Source organism: Chlorocebus sabaeus, chromosome 14, assembly GCF_047675955.1.
Source record: "Chlorocebus sabaeus isolate Y175 chromosome 14, mChlSab1.0.hap1, whole genome shotgun sequence".
Lineage (NCBI taxonomy): Eukaryota > Metazoa > Chordata > Mammalia > Primates > Cercopithecidae > Chlorocebus > Chlorocebus sabaeus.
The window spans coordinates 19,819,611-19,838,046 of NC_132917.1; the positions used below are offsets into that span (position 1 = coordinate 19,819,611).

Here is an 18,436-nt window from a genome sequence, read left to right on the forward strand (position 1 = left end):
TTTCCTGACCTCTGAGCCAGAAGGGGTCTTCCTGTCTACCCACTACTGCCCCTCTCCCTCCCCCATTATTGTATGTCATCAACGATCCACGCCATATTTTGCCTCCTTCATGGTCTATGAGCTCCATGGCATGGTCATGTCTGATTCATCTCTGGAGACCCCAGGGCCCAGACCCAACTTACAGTAAAGCCTCCCACACCTGAGTGAGTGACTGTCACCGCTGGTCCTGAACTTGGGCAGTGCCGTCCACCCCACACTGGGCACCAGCACATGCTGCCTCTACAAGTTAAGTTTCTTTTCCTGCGTGTGGGCTTTCATTCATTCATTCACTCACTCATTCTGCTTTGTGCCAGGTGCCGTGTTCTACATCCCCTTTTCTTGATTTCCTGTACTATTGGAGAACTGTCCTTTCTGACTCTTGTCCATCCCCTGGGCAGCCCTGCAGACTGTCTTGCATACAAATGGTACTCAGTATTGATTGATAATCAACTGATGAATGGATAAACGAAAGTGGTATGTCCTTACAATGAAATATTATTCAGCCATGAAAAGGAGATGAAGTACAGATACATGCTGCAATATGAATAACCGTAAAAATATTATTCTAAGTGAAAGAAGCCAGGAACAAAAGACCGTAAATTGTATGCTATTATTTATATGCAAAGTACAGAATAGTCAAATCCATAGAGACAAAAAGTAGATTAGTGGTTGCCAAGGGCTAGACGAAGGGGGAAATTAAGACTAACTGGTTTTGTTTTGTTTTCTTTTTTGAGACAGAGTCTTACTCTGTCGCACCGGCTGGAGTGCAGTGGTGTGATCTTGGATCACTGCAACCTCCACCTCCCAGGTTCAAGCAATTCTCCTGCCTCAGTCCCCTGAATAGCTGGGATTACAGGTGTGCGCCACCATGCCTGGCTAATTTTTTTTGTATTTTTAGTAGAGACAGGGTTTCACCATGTTGGTCAGGCTGGTCTCGAACTCCTGACCTCAAGTGATCCACCCACCTCAGCCTCCCAAAGTGTTGGGATTACAGGCATGAGCCACGGCTCCTGGCCAGGACTAACTGTTAATAGACACAGGTTTTCTTTTGGGGAGGATAGAAATGTTCTGGAATTGGATAGTAATGGTGGTTGCACAACCTTGTGACTATACTAAAAACCACTGACTGTGCACTTAAGTGGTGAATTTGATGGCATTTGAATTATATTGTAATTAAAAAGAAATATATTGATTGATGGATTTTTCTTTCTACAGTCTGTTCTCAAACCTTAAACTTTTATTCTTATTTGTAGGAATCAACTGATATTACTGCTAAAAACATTGGTTTCTGAGCTTCACCTTGGAGTTTCAGGTACAGCAGATTGGGGCAGAGTGCATTTGATTGTTGTATTCTAAGTGCCATTTCCCTGTTCCCCAAAGGCTTGGGTCAGAGAATTTCTGAGCCAACCTCAGAACCTCAGAAGACAAATAAAATTCTTTAACCTATTATTTCAGAAAAAAAGCTGAAGATTTCAAACACAACCAAAACTTTGTTTTTAGTCTGCTTCTTATTAAAAACAGACTGGGACCCAAAGAAACCCCATCAGGGTAGGTAATGAAGTAATCATGATCATAATAAAAGAACAGAATGGAAAAACTGCCTGGGCTGGAGCAAACCACAAAAAAAAATTGTCTTCTGCCTCCAGTGCTCAACTGAGCCATTCAGATGAAAATATCCCACTAGCCACAGCGAGAGCTTAATTTGGGGCAGGGGAACTAGACATTAGTAAACCGCCACTCACTGCCCCCTATACAAATACATACTTACAGGCACCCACTCCTACACACTCAAAATTCGAAGCTTTGGTATGTGCTCCATGATTAGGGCTTTCTTTGGGGTTACAAGGAAGCAGAGTTGTAAATCGGTATTAGAATGTGATCAAAAGGAATGTCTGTATGCAATTATTTTGTTTTGAGACCAGTGTTCAGAGGCACCGACTTTAAAGTGCTGGTGTGGTCACGTGATGGCCTCTCACACACATAGACGCATATGATTTTGGTCCCCACAAAAGAAGGAAGACAAAGGCCTGGGTTTTCTCATTGTTGCTTCTTTGTTTCAGGATGGAGTCTCACCCCAACAGCTCAAAGGACCCTGTCCCCCATCTCCCCTGGCTGTCCATTCCCTAACTGTTACAAGAGGAAGTCTTGCTAATATAACCTCTTGCCCCGGAAAGTAGCAGTTACTGTAATTTGAGAACAGAGATCCCTTGCTTAACAGAAATTCACTTAACAAAACTTCAAATTAAAGAAGAGGTCAGTGAAAGGAAATAGCATTTGTGAGGCATGTCTACTGACTTCTGGGTAGTGTGCTGGGCAATTTCACATAGATTTTTGCATTTCATTCAATGAGTCATCACAACCACCCCAAAGTGGAGGTATTATTATCCCCTGTATTATACCAAAGAATCTGAGGCTCAGAGTGGTTATGTAACTTGCACATGGTCACAGGGTTAGGAAGTAGCAAACCAAGTAAAAGATCTCCTCAAAGGAACATCATAGAAAAAAAAATGTTGAGGAATTCGGGTGTCCTATGAGTCCATCTTGTGGTGGCTGGCTTGCCCAGGCTGCTGCCATCTGTTACACATGCGCATGGGAAAGCAAAACTCAGTCCATCAGATTATGTCTGAGAGCAATCAGTGCTTTGTCAAGCCCAGCAAGCCACCATTCACCAATGGGCATAAAACCAAAGCATTATGTTTGGGAACAGAACTATTAATACAGACGCAGTCTAGTGATTGCATTATCGACACCCTAAGTCACAAGGCTCTGGGTCTGGGTCCCTGTTTACCCACCTTCATTTGTAGTTGCCTTTCCCTTTCTCTCTGGGCTCCAGCCAAATAGCACCTGGCTGTCCCTCGGGACCACCATGTTCCTTCCTGTCTCAGACCCTTGGCTACTGTTCTCCCTCTAATTGTCCTTCCCACAGTGTCCCTTCCCAGTACCACTCAGTAACTTTCATTAGAAAGAGGCTTTATGGGGACAGGGACTTTGTCTGACTGGTTCAACAAAGTAACCCCACAGCTGGAACACAGTTAACACTCAATAAACATCTGTCAAGAGGATGAATGAATGAATGAATATTTCAGACTTCAGTTCATACCTTGCTTCCTCAGTTCAGCCTTTTGTGGGCCACATCTTCCTTGTGAAACGCTCCTACTACTTACCTACTTATCTCTTTATTTTAAATGTACATACATGTATGTATGTGTGATTATTTGTCTGATGCCTGGCCCAAGACTATAAGCTCCATGAGGGCAAGGACTACTCCTGTTTGCTCACCTCGATGCTCTCAAGAATGGCCTTATCATGGTGTGCAATAAGTGTGGGTTGAATGAATAAATGGCCAAGTAAGTCTTAGAGAGGTCAATTTCTTCTGAACTATTTTCATAATAAAGTACTTAGAGGAACTGAGAAAAAAAAATAGGTCAGGAATCCACAGATGAGGAAGGCATTTAAAGTCAGTAGGTAGTTTAGCCACATTCCTGGTGCTTTAGGGCCACTGGAGCTTACAGTGGGGATAAAGAGGGGATAGTGGCTTTGTGCCTGGGTTCTTACCACTGTGCTGCAGTCTCTCTTCCATTCTTTTTGTCATATGAGTGGGACTTACTTAAATATGGCATCTCATGATTCATCTTCTGTTTGAGAGTGCAGCATTGTTAATATGCAAATGTTACTGAGATTTGCATGAAATATACAAATGTTTCATCCAATATTTACCCTTTTCTGTGTGTATAACATGTTAAGATCTTCTATATCCTTAAGTAAGATTTTTTTGAAGTCATGTCTAGATGGTCAATTGTTTTTTCTCCAAAAGAACACATTCCTGATTTTAAAATGAAAATCAGTGGGGAAATGAGATTCACTTAAAAGTCCCTTGCCTTGTAGCCATTTCTGATGGAATACACATGCTCGGTAAGTGAAGGGACACTCTTTGAGGTTAATTTGATTTACTGCTCATACATTTCCTAAAGCATACGGTGACAGGCAGAAGATGTGGGCAATGAAACTCTGGAGGGATGTGTAAAATTTTCTTGGGAGCCAAAGGCTGTTTCGTTTTTGTGGCTTGGTTTGCAGGGACTGCCTGGCAGATCCCAATGCTCCTCAACTGCATGGGCAAACTTAAAACCTGGACATGTGGGGGCCAGAGACAGGGCTGGGACCAGCTGCCAACTGACAAATGAATTCCCCACAGACCACCCTGCCACTTCCTATTTGCTGGCAAAATTTTTGTCATCTGTGGCCACACATGGACTATCTTGGGCATGGGCAGGCTGATGGGCATAGGAGGTAGCCTGAGTCCTCTGAGGCCCCAAATATTCCAGAATTCCTGAAAATGGGCAGAGCCCACAGGAGTCCAAAGGATGCAGAATGCAGGGTGCAGGGGCTGGTGGCTGACGCCTGCTGAGAACCGAGACAGCCAGTCGTCCAACTCCCACGCACTCCTAGAGCCAGATGTCATTTTCACCTCTATTTTGGTGCTAGCTGGGGGAGGGGATGTCTTTGAAACAAGGTAATTTTTTTTTTTTTTTTTGTCATCTGCCCCAGTAAGCTGGGTGGGTCCTGATGCATAGCAGGGAGAAATTCTAACAATAAATCCCCTTACTCTGTGTGTGTGTGTGTGTTGGGTAGGGGGTTGGGGGGGCGGGTCAGGGGTAAAATATACATTACATAAAATATATCATTTTAATTATTTTTAAGTGTGCAATTCAGCGTCATTAAGTACATTTACAAGTTGTGCAACCATCATCCTATCCATTTCCAGAACATTTTCATCATATCAAACTGAAACCCTATGCCCATTAAACAATAACTCCTCCCAGGCCCTGGTAACCTTATTCTACTTTCTGTCTCTATGAATTTGACTATTCCAGGAAACTCATATAAGTGAAATCATATCTTTGTCCTCTTATGTTCAGCTTATTTCATTCAGCATCTTATTTAAAAGGTCATCCACACTGTAGCTTGTGTTTTAAGAAAGAATTTTATTTTATTCTATATAAGAAAGAATTTTATTTCTTTCTAAGGCTGAATAGTATTCTATTATATATATTCATACATATATATGTGTGTGTGTATATATATATATATACACATCACATTTTGTTTATCTGTTCATCGGTGATGAACATTTTAGCTATTATGAATAATGCTGCAGTGAACATTGATGTACAGGCACCTGTTTGAATCACAGCTTTCACTTCTTTTGGATGTGTAACTAGGAGCTGAATTGCTGGATCATATGGCAATCCTATGTGTCAATTCTTGAGGAATTCTCAAGTTATTTTCCACAGTGGCAGCACCGTTTTAAATTCCCACCAACAATGCATGAGGGTTCTCATTTCTAGACATGCTCACCAACACTAGTTACTTCCCTTTATTTTAAAATAATAGCCATTCTAATGAAGTGAAGTGATAGCTCATTGTGGTTTTGATTTGCATTTCTTTAATGACATGATGCTGAGCATCTTTTCACGTGCTTATCGCCATCTGTAATGTCTAGTCAAGCCCTTTGACCATTTTTGAATTAAGGTGTTTGTTTTCGGTTTTGAGACAGTCTCACTCTGTTGCCCAGGCTGGAGTGCAGTGGCACAATTTTGGCTCACTGCAACCTCTGCCTCCTGGGTTCAAGCGTTTCTCGTGCCTCAGCATCCCGAGTAGCTGAGATTGCAGGTGTGTGTCACCACGCCCGGCTAATTTTTGTATTTTTAGTAGAGACGGGGCTTCGCCATGTTGGCCAGGCTGATCTCGAATTCCTGGCCTCAAGCAATCCACCTGCCTTGGCCTTCCAAAGTGCTGGGATTCCAGGTGTGAGCCACTATGCCCAGCAAGGTGTTTTTGTTGTTGTTGTTGTTGTTGAGTTATAGGAGTCCTTTGTATGTTCTGAATATTAATTTCTATCAGATACATGATTTGCAAATGTCTTCTTTCATTCTGTGGGTCGTGTTTTCACTCTCCTGATAGTGTCCTTTGATGCAATTTCCTTGCTCTTGTGTATAATACTTCCCAGTTTACAAAATACTTACAAGTATTTGCTTTATTTTTAATGTCACAAGCAATACATGAATATAGACCCCTCACTAAATTAAAAATTTTTTCAAGCCATACAGTTAAGCTAAAGTCAACTTTAAGCTCCATTCCCAAATCCCAGCATAATCCCATGAGATAAAGCCTTATCAGTTTGGTATTTATTCATCCAGATCTTTCCCCATACATCTGCATGAATTTCCTTCATTCAACAAATACTTATTGAATGTCTACTATAAGCCAGGCATTGCCATAGGCCCTGGGGACACAGAGGTAGCAACACAGACAAGGTCCTTACCCTGATGGAATTTACATTCTAGCTAGGGAGGGGAGGATGCATGCAACAGTAAATAAGAAAATCTAGATTGTGAAAAGCATTGCTGAGGAAATAAACAGGATGATACGATACAATGATCTGTGGGGGAGGGGAGAGAAGGCCATGCTGGGGAGGAGACATTTGAACTGAGATCTAAAGCCATCCATCTAGCTGAAGACCTGGAGGAAGAGCATTCAGACAGAGGTAACAGCGGGGCAGGAACAAACTTGTCCTGTATGAGGGCAGAAAGAATCCTGGAAGGCGTGACCAGCAGTGGTCACAAAAGGAGAATGAGAGTGAGATCGGAGTGCTAGAGACCAGGGAAGGTGATATGGTTTGGATCTGTATTCCACACAAATTTCATGTTCAATTGTAATTCCCAGTGTTGGAGTGGGGCCTGGTGGAAAGTGATTGGATCATGGGGACAGATTCCCCCCTTGGTACTATGTCACAATAATGAACAGATAGTGAATGAGTTCTCATGAGATCTGATTGTTTCAAAGTGTGTGGCACCTTCCCCTCTCTCTCTTCCTTCTGCTCTGACCATGAGAAGTGCTGGCTCCCCATTCATCTTTTGCCATGATTGTAAATTTCCAGCGGCCTCCCCAGAAGCAGAAGCCACTATACTTCCAGTACAGCCTGTGGATCTGTGAGACAATTAAACCTATTTGTAAATTACACAGTCTCAGGCATTTCTTCATAGCAATGCAAGAATGAATGAATACAGAAGGCATTTGGGTTTTATTTTAAGAGCAATTAGAAGACGTTAGAGCCAGATGCAGTGGTTCATGCTTATAATCCCAACACTTTGGGAGGCCAAGGTGGGAGGATTGCTAGAGGCTGGGAGTTTGTGATCAGGCTGGGCAACATAGCCAGACTCCATCTCTACAAAAAGAGAATTTTTAAAAATTAGCCAGGCATGGTGGTGCACACCTATAGTCCCAGCTACTCAGAAGGCTGAGACAGGAGGATCACTTCAGCCCAGAAGTTTGAGGCTGCAGTGAGCTATGATTGCACCACTACACTCCAGCCTGGAAAACACAGTGAGAAGCCTGGGAGGTTGAGGCTGCAGTGAGCCATGATCACACTGTTGCACTCCAGCCTGAGCAACAGAAAGAGACCCCATCTCTGAAAAAAAAAAAAAAAAAAAAAAAGATTAGAGGATTTTTAGCAAGAGAGTGAATGTGAATGACTTGTATTTTTAGAATATTCCTAGGATTTCCACGTAGAGACGAGTTTGGAGAATGTTGAAGATATTCAAAGTAGGGTGGGGACGGCTCGAATTAGGGCAGCAAGAGTGAAGGGAGAAGTGAATGGCTTCAAACTGAACTTTGGAGTCTTGTGATGGTTGTGATGAAAGCGTAAAGGAAATAAAGAGACCAATAATGATTCTTGGGTTTTTGACTGGCGCAGTTGAGTGGGGTGGTACCTTTGCCCAGTTCAGAAAAGACATGGGCGGGGTAGGAAAGGGCAGCCCTGTAACGGAGGGTTCTGTTTTGGATCTGTTATGTTTATGATGTCTGGGTGAGATGTCAGAGAGTTGAGATATATGAGTTTGGAGTCTCAGAGAGAGGTGGGATGTGATATAGAACAGTGGGAGTCCTCATGATATTTTATGATCATCCAGGAAGGAAATACGGCTACAGAAGGACATTCAATATAGCCTGGGACACACCAACATTTAGACATTGAGAAAAGCAGGAGGAGACAGCAGAGGACCTTGAGAAGGGATGGCCAGAGAGGTGGGGGGAAGAGGCTGAAGAGAGTGAAAAATCATAACATCCTAGAAGAAAATTCCTTTTTTTCTTTTTTTTTGAAACTTAAAAATTCCTCTAACATTGTTTATTATACAAGTGAATCCTGATCCTTGTGATGAGCTTATTGCTAGGATTTCTCTCTTTCTTTCTTTCTTTCTTTCTTTCTTTCTTTCTTTCTTTCTTTCTTTCTTTCTTTCTTTCTTTCTTTCTTTCTTTCTTTCTTTCTTTCTCTTTCTTTCCTTTCTCTCTCTCTCTCTCTCTCCCCCTTTCCTCTCCTCTCCTCTCCTTTCCTTTCCTTCCTTTCTTGAAATGGAGTCTCACTGTCTCACCCAGGCTGGAGTGCCAATAACACGATCTTGGCTCACTGCAACCTCCGACTCCCAGGTTCAAGTGATTCTTCAGCCTCAGCCTCCTGAGTAGCTGGGATTACAGGAACCCACCATCATGCTCAGCTAATTTTTGTACTATTGTAGAGACAGAGTTTCACCATGTTGGCCAGGCTGGTCTCGAACTCCTGACCTCAGGTGATCCTCCCACCTCAGCCTCCCAAAGTGCTGGTATTACAGGCATGAGCCACTGCACCTGGCCTATTGGTAGGATTTCTAGTAGCAAGCACAGGCACCAGAGCTTCCAAACTTTTTGGACTCACAGGGAAGGAGGCCAGCTACCAGCAAGGTCTGGTCGTTCTGGATGAGGAAGTCTCTGATCTCCTTCTTGGAAGCCTCATCCGTATATTTCTGGTAATAGGCCACCAGGGCTTTGGAGATGGACTGATGGACAGCACAAATCTGGGTCACATGACTGCCACCCTTCATATGGACACAGATGTTCACACCAGCAAATCGCTCTTTGCCCAGAGCAGAAGTGGTTCCAGCATCTTGTATTGCAGCATGCGCAGCTCGATCATCTCCAGAGGCCACCCATTCACCTTGATGAGGCCATTGCTGTGTTTGCTGTGAGTCACAGCTGTAGCCCTTTTCTTGCATCCAAAGACCTGTGCATATTGCAGCAGGCCCTTGGACAGCATGGCTACAGGCATATATTAGAGATCCTCACTGCACAGTGCTGCAACCAGAAAAAGGAAGAAAATTATTTCAAAAAGGAAATACATTTGTGTCTGTTTGCAATCTCTCTTCCATGATGCTTTTTAAAATGAGGCAGCAGACACCTGTGTCAGTTGCTGCTGAGAGTTGAATTAAGTGAGGCAAGAGAAATGTAACATTTGCATTTTGCAGCACAGAGACCATCTTGACAAGAGCAGTTTCAGTAGAGTGGTGGAGACAGAAGGGAGCTGGAATGGTGTGAGTGGCTTAACATGATAATAATAGCTGAATTTATATAAAACTTACCATGTGCCAGACACTGATCTAAGTGCTTTACATATATTAATCTGTGCAACAGCTCTTTGAGGTAGGGACAATTATTATCCTATTTTACAGATAAGGAATAGATCTTTAAGTAATTTGCCCAAGATCACACACATTAGGAAATGATAAAACTGGAATTTGAACCCAGACAAAACTGGTTGATCTGGCTCCAGGGAATAGAGACAACCCTTTTGAGAAGTTTTGTTATAAATAAAGAGTGTATTAGTTAAGATAAGGACAAATGTTATAACAAATAAACCACCAAAATCTAGACAGTTTAACTAAATAGAAGTTTATTTCTTCCTCTTTTAAATTCCAGTCAGTGATAGGAGTGGGAGAAGTGAGGATAGAGCTCTGCTCCATATAGTCATTCAGGGATCCAAGCACTTACCTTATGGCCTAGACATCTTCAACACATGGCACCCTTAGTTTCCCTGGGTGTCAACATCAACCTGGCAGAAGAGGAAAGAGAATGTGGAAGATCGTGTAGAATTTTATGGGCCATGCCTGGAAGTTGCATACACCACTTCTGCCCACATTCTGTCATCCAGACCTCAGTCTCATGTTCCCATGAGTATGCTAAAGGAGCTGGGAAGTGTGGTTCCTGGCTGGGCAGCCACTGCCAGCAGCAGCACTACACTGTGCAAAGAGGCCATGGATTTTTGGTGGACAGTTGTCTGTCTGCCCCAACGAGCAAAGACATGGTGAGAAAGGTACGTGTGAAAGGAGATTTGTTTTTGAATATGGGAAATACTGGAGCATGTTTGTGTACTGACAAGAATGACGGAATAGGGAGGGGGAATCTAATGATGCAGGAGAGAGAGGATAATTGCAGGAGCAAAGTCCTCAGCAAGGGGATAGCAGATGAAGGGATTGTCCTTTGAAAGGAGCTGGAGGGAGGTTGGGAGGTTGGCAGGGTGAAGGAAAATTGATGTTGGCACATATTCGAGAAGGATTGGAGATTTCGTTGTGGGAGGCACAGTTGTCCCTGGCTGAGGGATTTTTTTGGTTGAAGTGCTAAGAAAGGTCATCAGCTGGATGTGACGTGGGGAGAGGATATGGGAGATGGGAAGTGCAAGAATGTACAAAATAATCATTTCAGACAGAGAAAAGAAACTTAGTAGAGAAACATTTTAGAATTACCAGGTTGTGTTGCGTGACCATTTGAGGTTTGTGGTTATGCATATAAAATGAAAATTACCTCCAGAAATTGTGTGTGTGCTTATATTAATGGTGTCTATCATTCTCTGTGTATTATTTAGCAACTTGCTTTGTCTCTTTCCTATGTGCCATATGTTCAGTATTCCGCAGAATGGATGCACCAGAGTTTATTCACCCATTCCCCAGTGATGACAGCTAGGTCATTTCCAGTTCTTTACTACGACAAGGAAAGCTGCAGCAAGGATTCTTTGCCTGCTGCCTCGTGCATACATGACTGTTTCTCCAGAGATACACTAAGTAGATTTGCTGGATCATAAGGGAAGTACACTTGAAGTTTTAGTAGCTTCTATCAAATTGCCCTCCAAAGTGACTTCACTAATCGATACTCCCATCAGCAGAATATGAGAGTACTGCCCACATCTTCATCCACCCTACATTCAGAATATCAAACGTACTATTTTGCTTGTCTGATAGAATAAAAAATGGTCTTTCATTATTTTAATTTACATTTCCTTTATTATCAGGGATATTGCAGCTTCCCATAGATTTCTGGCCATTTGAATCTCTCCTCTTGTGATTTTTCCTTTCATATTCTTTTCCTGTTTTCTTGAGCATTGTTTACTTTTTCATATTGACTTATAGCAGATTTTTACATATTTTGAATAGTATTTGTAGATTGTAATTATTACAATTTTTTTAGTTGGTTGCTAGTTTTCAATTTTGTTGATGGTGTCTTTTTTTTTTTCTTTTTAAGAGACAGGGTCTCACTCTGTCACCCAGGCTGGAGTGCAGTGGTGCAATCATAGCTTACTATAGCCTCAAACTCTTGGGCTCAAGTGATCCTCCTGCCTCAGCCTCTCAAGTAGCTGGAACCACATGTGCGCACCACCACACCTGGCTTTTTTTTTTTTTTTTTTTTTTTGTAGAGACAGGGTCTCACTCTATTGACCAGGCTGGTCTCCAACTGCTGGAGTCAAGCAATCCTCCCAGCTTGGCTTCCTAAAGTGCTGGGATTACAGATGTGAGCCACTGCACTGGGTCATGTTGGCGGTATCCTTTTATGTAGTTAAATTTATTGATATCTTCCTTAATGCTTTTATATTAAGTGCCTTATTGCACAAGCTTTCCCTATCACTAATTCATAAAAATAATATCCTATATTTTCTTCTAATTCTTTTGTAGTTTTTTAAAATAAACTTTTAATTTTGAGATAATTGTAGATTCACATGGAGTTGTAAGAAGTAATATAGAGAGATCCATGTTCCCTTTACCCCGTTTCCCCCAATGGTAACATTTTGGAATATCACAACTAGGACACTGACATTGGACTTGACATTGATACAGTCAAGATACAGAATGATTTTCCCACCACAAAGAGCCCTTGTGTTGCCCTTTTAGAGCCACACCCACTTCCCTTTCCCCACTCCCCCACCCACTGCCACCCCCTCTTTAATTCTGGCAACCACTAGTCTGCTCTCCATTTCTATGATTTTGCCATTTCAAGAATGTTGTATAAAAGGAATCAACTGTATGGGACCTTTAGAGACTGACGTTTTTTTCAGCCAACATAATGCCCTGAAGATTCATTCAGGTGGTTTTGTGTATCGATAGCTTGTTCCCTTTTATTGCTGAGAAGTAATCCGTGGTGTGGATGCAGTCCATTTGCTTAACCATTCATTAAAGGATATCTGGGTTGTTTCCAGTTTGCAGATATTTTTGTACAAGTTTTTGTGTGAACTTAAGTTTTCATTTCTCTGGGATAAATGTTGAAAAGTACAATTAAGACTTGTGATAGATGCACACTTAGTTTTTTAAGAAACTTCCAAACGATTTTCCAGTGGCTATGCCATTTTACACTCCCATCTGCAAAATATAAATGATCCATTTCTTCGTATCCTGGTCAGCATTTGATGTTGTCACTATTTTTTATTTTAGCCATTTTGATAGATGTGTGGTAATATCTCATGTGGTAGTCTTGGCACTTTCCTAATGGCGAAGGATGTTGACCATCTTTTCATGTGCTTATAACCAGAAGTACATCCTTTTTGGCTAAATGTCTGTTCATGTCTTTTGCCCATTTTTGAATTTGATTCTTTGTTTTTTATTGTTCAGTTTTGAGAGAAATTTATGTATTCGAGGTGCTAGCCCTTTGTGTTTTGCAAATATCTTCTCCCAATCTTTAGATTGTCTTTTCATTCTCTGTACAAGATCTTTCACAAAGCAAAAGTTTTCAGTTTTGATGAAGCCCAATTTATCGATGTTCCTTTTACGGATAATACTTTTGGCGTTAAGGCTGAGAACTCTGTCTAGCCCAAAACCACAAAAATATTTCTCACATGTATTTTCTTCCTAAAAGTTTTGTAGTTTTAGTTTTCACATTCATGTTTGTGATTCATTTTGAGTTAATTTTTGTATACAGCCTGGAGTCTAGGTCAAGGTTCACTTTTTTACCTATGGATGTTCAATGGTTCCAGGACCATTTGTTTACAAGGCTATCCTTCATCCATTGGATTGCATTTGCATCTTTTTCGAAACTCAGTTGGGCATATCTGTGTAGGTCTATTTCTGGGTTTTCCATCCTTTACCATTGATTTATGCTTCCATCCCTCCACCAATACCACACAGTCCCAATTATCATAGCTATATAACATCTTATGCATTTTTCTTCCATGTGAATATAATCATCACCTTGTCTATTTTAATGAAGAATTCCAGTGAGATGGTTGTTGGGATTGCACCAAATTTATAGATAATTTTATAAGAGATATTTTTATAATATTGAAATTTCCCAGTGTAGTAGAATATATATCTCCCTTTATTTGGGTCTTCTTTCATGTCCATTATTAAGTTTTATGGTTTTCTTCGTAAGTTTCTTCCATTTCTTTTTAGGACTGGTACTAAATATTTTGTGAATTTTAATACAGACAATTTATTAACATATAATATCAAGTAGTCACTATCATATAGGAACACAGCCTTTCACACAGTTGTTCCCATGAGATACTCAGGAACCCTCTGTGGTAAGCAATGTTTGAACCGTCTTATGGAAGAAGAGACTGAAGGTCAGAGAAGGAAGCCTGGGGCCAAATGCAGATCCCCTGGCTCTAAGTGCCAGGCACAGAAAACTTCCACTCCAGGGAAGGCTCTCGAATGTGAAGACAGTGGAGCTGTAGGGTCTCCCTTTGGCTTACAGAGTGTGGACCCAGCAGACAGTCCATGGCCTCCCAGCAAGGCTCCAAGAAGACCTAACTACAGCCCCATTTTTCCTGCTGCTTCACCTTTGTCTCTCACAGGCGAGGTCTGCCTTTCTCTTCAGGGGGACAAGTGCCTGACTCTGTGACCAAGGCAGAGCCCAACTTGGTAAATGGATGCTATGGTCATTAAAAGATTAGAGGATCATTAAACCCTGGGTTTGGTGATGGGGGTCAGGTGGCTGAGCACTCCCTGAGGACAAGATGAGAGATTCGTATGGAGGAGACAGGTTAGAACCAAATTCCTGGCTTGGGCAGCAAAGGGGTTGAGGAATGAAGGAGACCAGGGCGAATGATGACACCCTGTACAGGGAGGCAGGCCAGAGAGCAGAAATCGAGGGGTCTGGCCAGTGGTTTGGGAGGCACATGAGGTGCGGTGCGGAGTGGGATGGTCTGGGAGTCTGAGGAGCAAGAGAGCTGTAGATCACATCTGTGCGTTAGAAGTGAGCTGGGGGAGCTTAATCATGTGTGTGATTCTTGGCTTCTCTGTTTATTTCCTTGCTTATCTCACTCAGGATTCATCATGGTGTCAGTAAGAGACCTAGTCTGTGTCAGGAGGCCAAGCGAGGCAGGATGGGTACCCTGGGGCCAGCATCTTGCAGAGGTGTCAGTGGGAAGCAGAATGAGAGAGTTCCTCAGAAAGAAGGAGACTCGAGGCTGGAATCCCACCTACTCTTCCTTGCCTGAAATACTCATTTCGGTTGCACCAGGCAAATTCAGGGTTTGCTACTAATGACGTTGATTTAGCTTCTTAGCTTTGTGATCATAGCTATTTTCCCATCTGTAAAATATGGATAATAATTCTACCCAGTTCCCTAAATTGTAGAATGCTCATCACTGGAGATTCGGGGTGGTAGAATAGATTATTTTATGCAGTACGTGGCCATAGCTTTAAACAATGATAAACAACACAGTGAGAAATACATCTCTTTTTTATTTTCCCCCAGATTTGCCTGATGACATAAGGGGAAAGTCTCCTCCTCAGAATGCCTCAGTCTCAAACAGGGTATCCAAAAGGCAATGCAATGATAACATCGTACTGAATTTTGCAGATATTCATGACAATTGATAATGAATATAAAACTTCCTTTAAAGGTTAAGTGGGTTTGAGCTGTACACGGTGGCTCACGCCTATAATCGCAGCACTTTGGGAGGCCAAGGCAGGCAGATCACTTGAGGTCAGGAGTTGGAGACCAGCCTGGCCAACCTGGTGAAACCTTGTCTATATTAAAAATACAAAAATTAGCTGGGCGTGGTGGTACGTGCCACGAGAATTGCTTGAACCCAGGAGGCAGAGCCTGCAGTGAGCCGACATTGCACCACTGCACTCCAGCCTGGGTGAGAGAGTGAGACTCCGTCTTTAAAAAAAAAAAAAGTTAATGGATTTAAGCTTTTCTAAAGGTAATTGATTTAAAAGAAAATTGATTTAAAGAAAAGAAATAAGAAATCGTACAGGCGGTGTGCAAAAGACAAGGCAGAAATCTTAAATGTGGTAAGCAAAGGATCCAAGTTTGGGGTGCAGGGTAGTGGTGTGGGGAGGTGTAAATGGAAATAACATGTTCAAAGACTCAGCCCAGTACCTGGAACATAGAAAGGGCTCTGTCAATGATGCATGACAATAACTGTCGTTTCCCTTCAAGTGAAGTTTGTCAGATTCAGCAAATAAAATCAGTGCACTCCCAGTTTAATTTGAATTTCAGATAAACAATAGGATTTTGTAAGTGTAAGTATGTCCCATGCAATATTGGGAACATACTCATCCTTTAAAAAGTATTTATTATTTGATTAAAATTTAAATGGAACTGAGTGACCTGTGTTTTATCAGGCAGCCCTACTTCTCATGCCTTCCCTGGAATGCGGGTGAATTGGACATGGCTTAGAGACCCTGGGATGTCACTCGGGCTGCCAGTCCCCCACCAGAGACTTGGGCAGAAGATGATCAGGGGATGTGGAAGTTCCTGAGGAGGCCACAGCATGCCGACAGCAGCCTCCAGCCGGGACACTAGACACCCCTGCCCTCCCCACAACCCTGGCTTGGCCATTTGACTCCCCGGTTTCCTGTGTCCTGTCTTCCACCTGTCTGTGATGGGGAGGGGACCAGAGTGGCCCGGGAGGGAAGTGTGTTACAGACATAGAGAGGAGCTAGGAACACTCAGGATTCCGCTATGTGATGTTGAAGGCCTTCCACAGGGACCTGAGCCCAGAGACACTCAGTGGAAGAGATTTTACGAGTATCAAGCTGAACTCGGTCCTCCTCTCCACCTCGCTCTCCTGTCTGTGCTGAGCCAGGCAAGAAAACCTCTTCCATCCATAGAAGGGCGGGAACTTGGCCGGCAAAGGGGACTCAGGCTTTGTCACTTTTCCTTTCATTACCCTCCCTGGCCATGCTGAGCAGAGGTCCTCTGCTAGGTCACAGCGGCAGATGTCCTGGTCCTTCTCAAGGATCCATCCCCACATACTCACACACACCACACTCACAGCACACACACCACACTCACCACACACTCGCACCACACACACCACACTCACAGCATACACAACACACTCACCACCCACACACCACACTCACCAAACACACACCACACACACACCACACACCACACCCAACCACATACACACCACACACACCACACACACACCACACACTACACATACACACCACACACACTCACAACATACACAACACACCACCCACACACTGCACTCACCACACACCACACACACTACACACACGCCACACACGCCACACTCACTACACACACCACACACCATACTCACAACACACACACTACACTCACACACACCACACTCACCACACACCACAATCACAACACACACACCACACGCCACACATACACACCACACACACCATACACACACACCATACTCACCACACACAACCACATACACACTGCACACACCACACTCACAACACACACCACACTCACCACACACAACCGCATATACACCACACACACACCACACTCACAACACACACACCACATTCAACACACACACCACACTCACCACACATTCACACCACACACACCACACTTATGACACACACACCACACTCACAGCACACACACCACAGACACAGCACACTCACCACACACTCGCACCACACACACCACACTCACAACATACACAACACACTCACCACCCACACACCACACTCACCAAACACACACCACACACACACCACAGACACACCATACTCACACACCACATTCACCACACACAACCACATACACACCGCACACACCACACACACCACACACCACACATACCACAGACACAACAGACACAACACGCTCACCACCCACACACCACAGTCACCAAACACACACCACACACAACCACATATACACCACACATACCATATACACACACCACACTCACAACACACTCACGCCACACACATACCACATACCACACTCACCAAACACATCACCCTCACCACACACTCCCACCACATACACACTACATTCACAACACACACTCATACCATACTCACAACACTGACATCACGCACACACCACGCTCACCACACACTTGCACCATATACACACCAGACTCACAACACACAACACACTTCCCAAACACAACACACACACTATACAACAACACACACTGACACCATACACATATCACACTCACAACACACACCACGCTCACAACATAGAAAACAACACACACTCACACCACAGACATGCCACACAACACACAACATACCCTCATGGCACACTCCCTACACACGACTCACACCATACCACACTCACAACACACAACACACACTCGTTCTATACTCAATATACACTGACACCACACACATACCATACTCACCACACACTCACATCACATACACACCACACATAACACACTCACATCACAGACTCATACCACACAATACACACTTACAACACACAACACCCACTCACACGACACACCACATACATATACCACAGTCACCACACTCACACCACACACAAACTCAAACACACATCACACCGCACATTCATACCATACTCACACAAAACACACAGCACACTCATACCACACCCACACCACACACACCACACTCAATACACGCACCACATTCATATCACACTCACAACACACAACACACTCATACCTCCCTTACAACATGGATTCACAACACACACAACACACCACATACAGCAGACACTACATACACCCACACTCACCACACACAACACGCTCAAAACACACACAATGTACACATACACAGCACACACATACACACATGTATCCACGTTCACACCACACACATCACACAAGCATACACACACACCACACCACAGACATACACACATATAGTACACCCCACATATCCACACCACACCATATACACACGCCACATGCATATACAACACACACACACCACACATATGCACCACACATATATATACACTCACAACACACACACATACCCCTTGTCAGCTTCAGCAAAGCATGACTGACCCCTTCCACTTACTAACTCAGCTCTTTTCAGGGGAT

General features: G+C 43.2%; 1 pseudogene; it reads right to left on the reverse strand.

Annotated features, from left to right (window-relative positions):
* Positions 1-8,723: 8,723 nt before the first annotated feature.
* On the reverse strand, positions 8,724-16,750 carry LOC103220725 (small ribosomal subunit protein uS9-like; annotated as a pseudogene).
* Between the last annotated feature and the right edge of the window lie 1,686 nt (positions 16,751-18,436).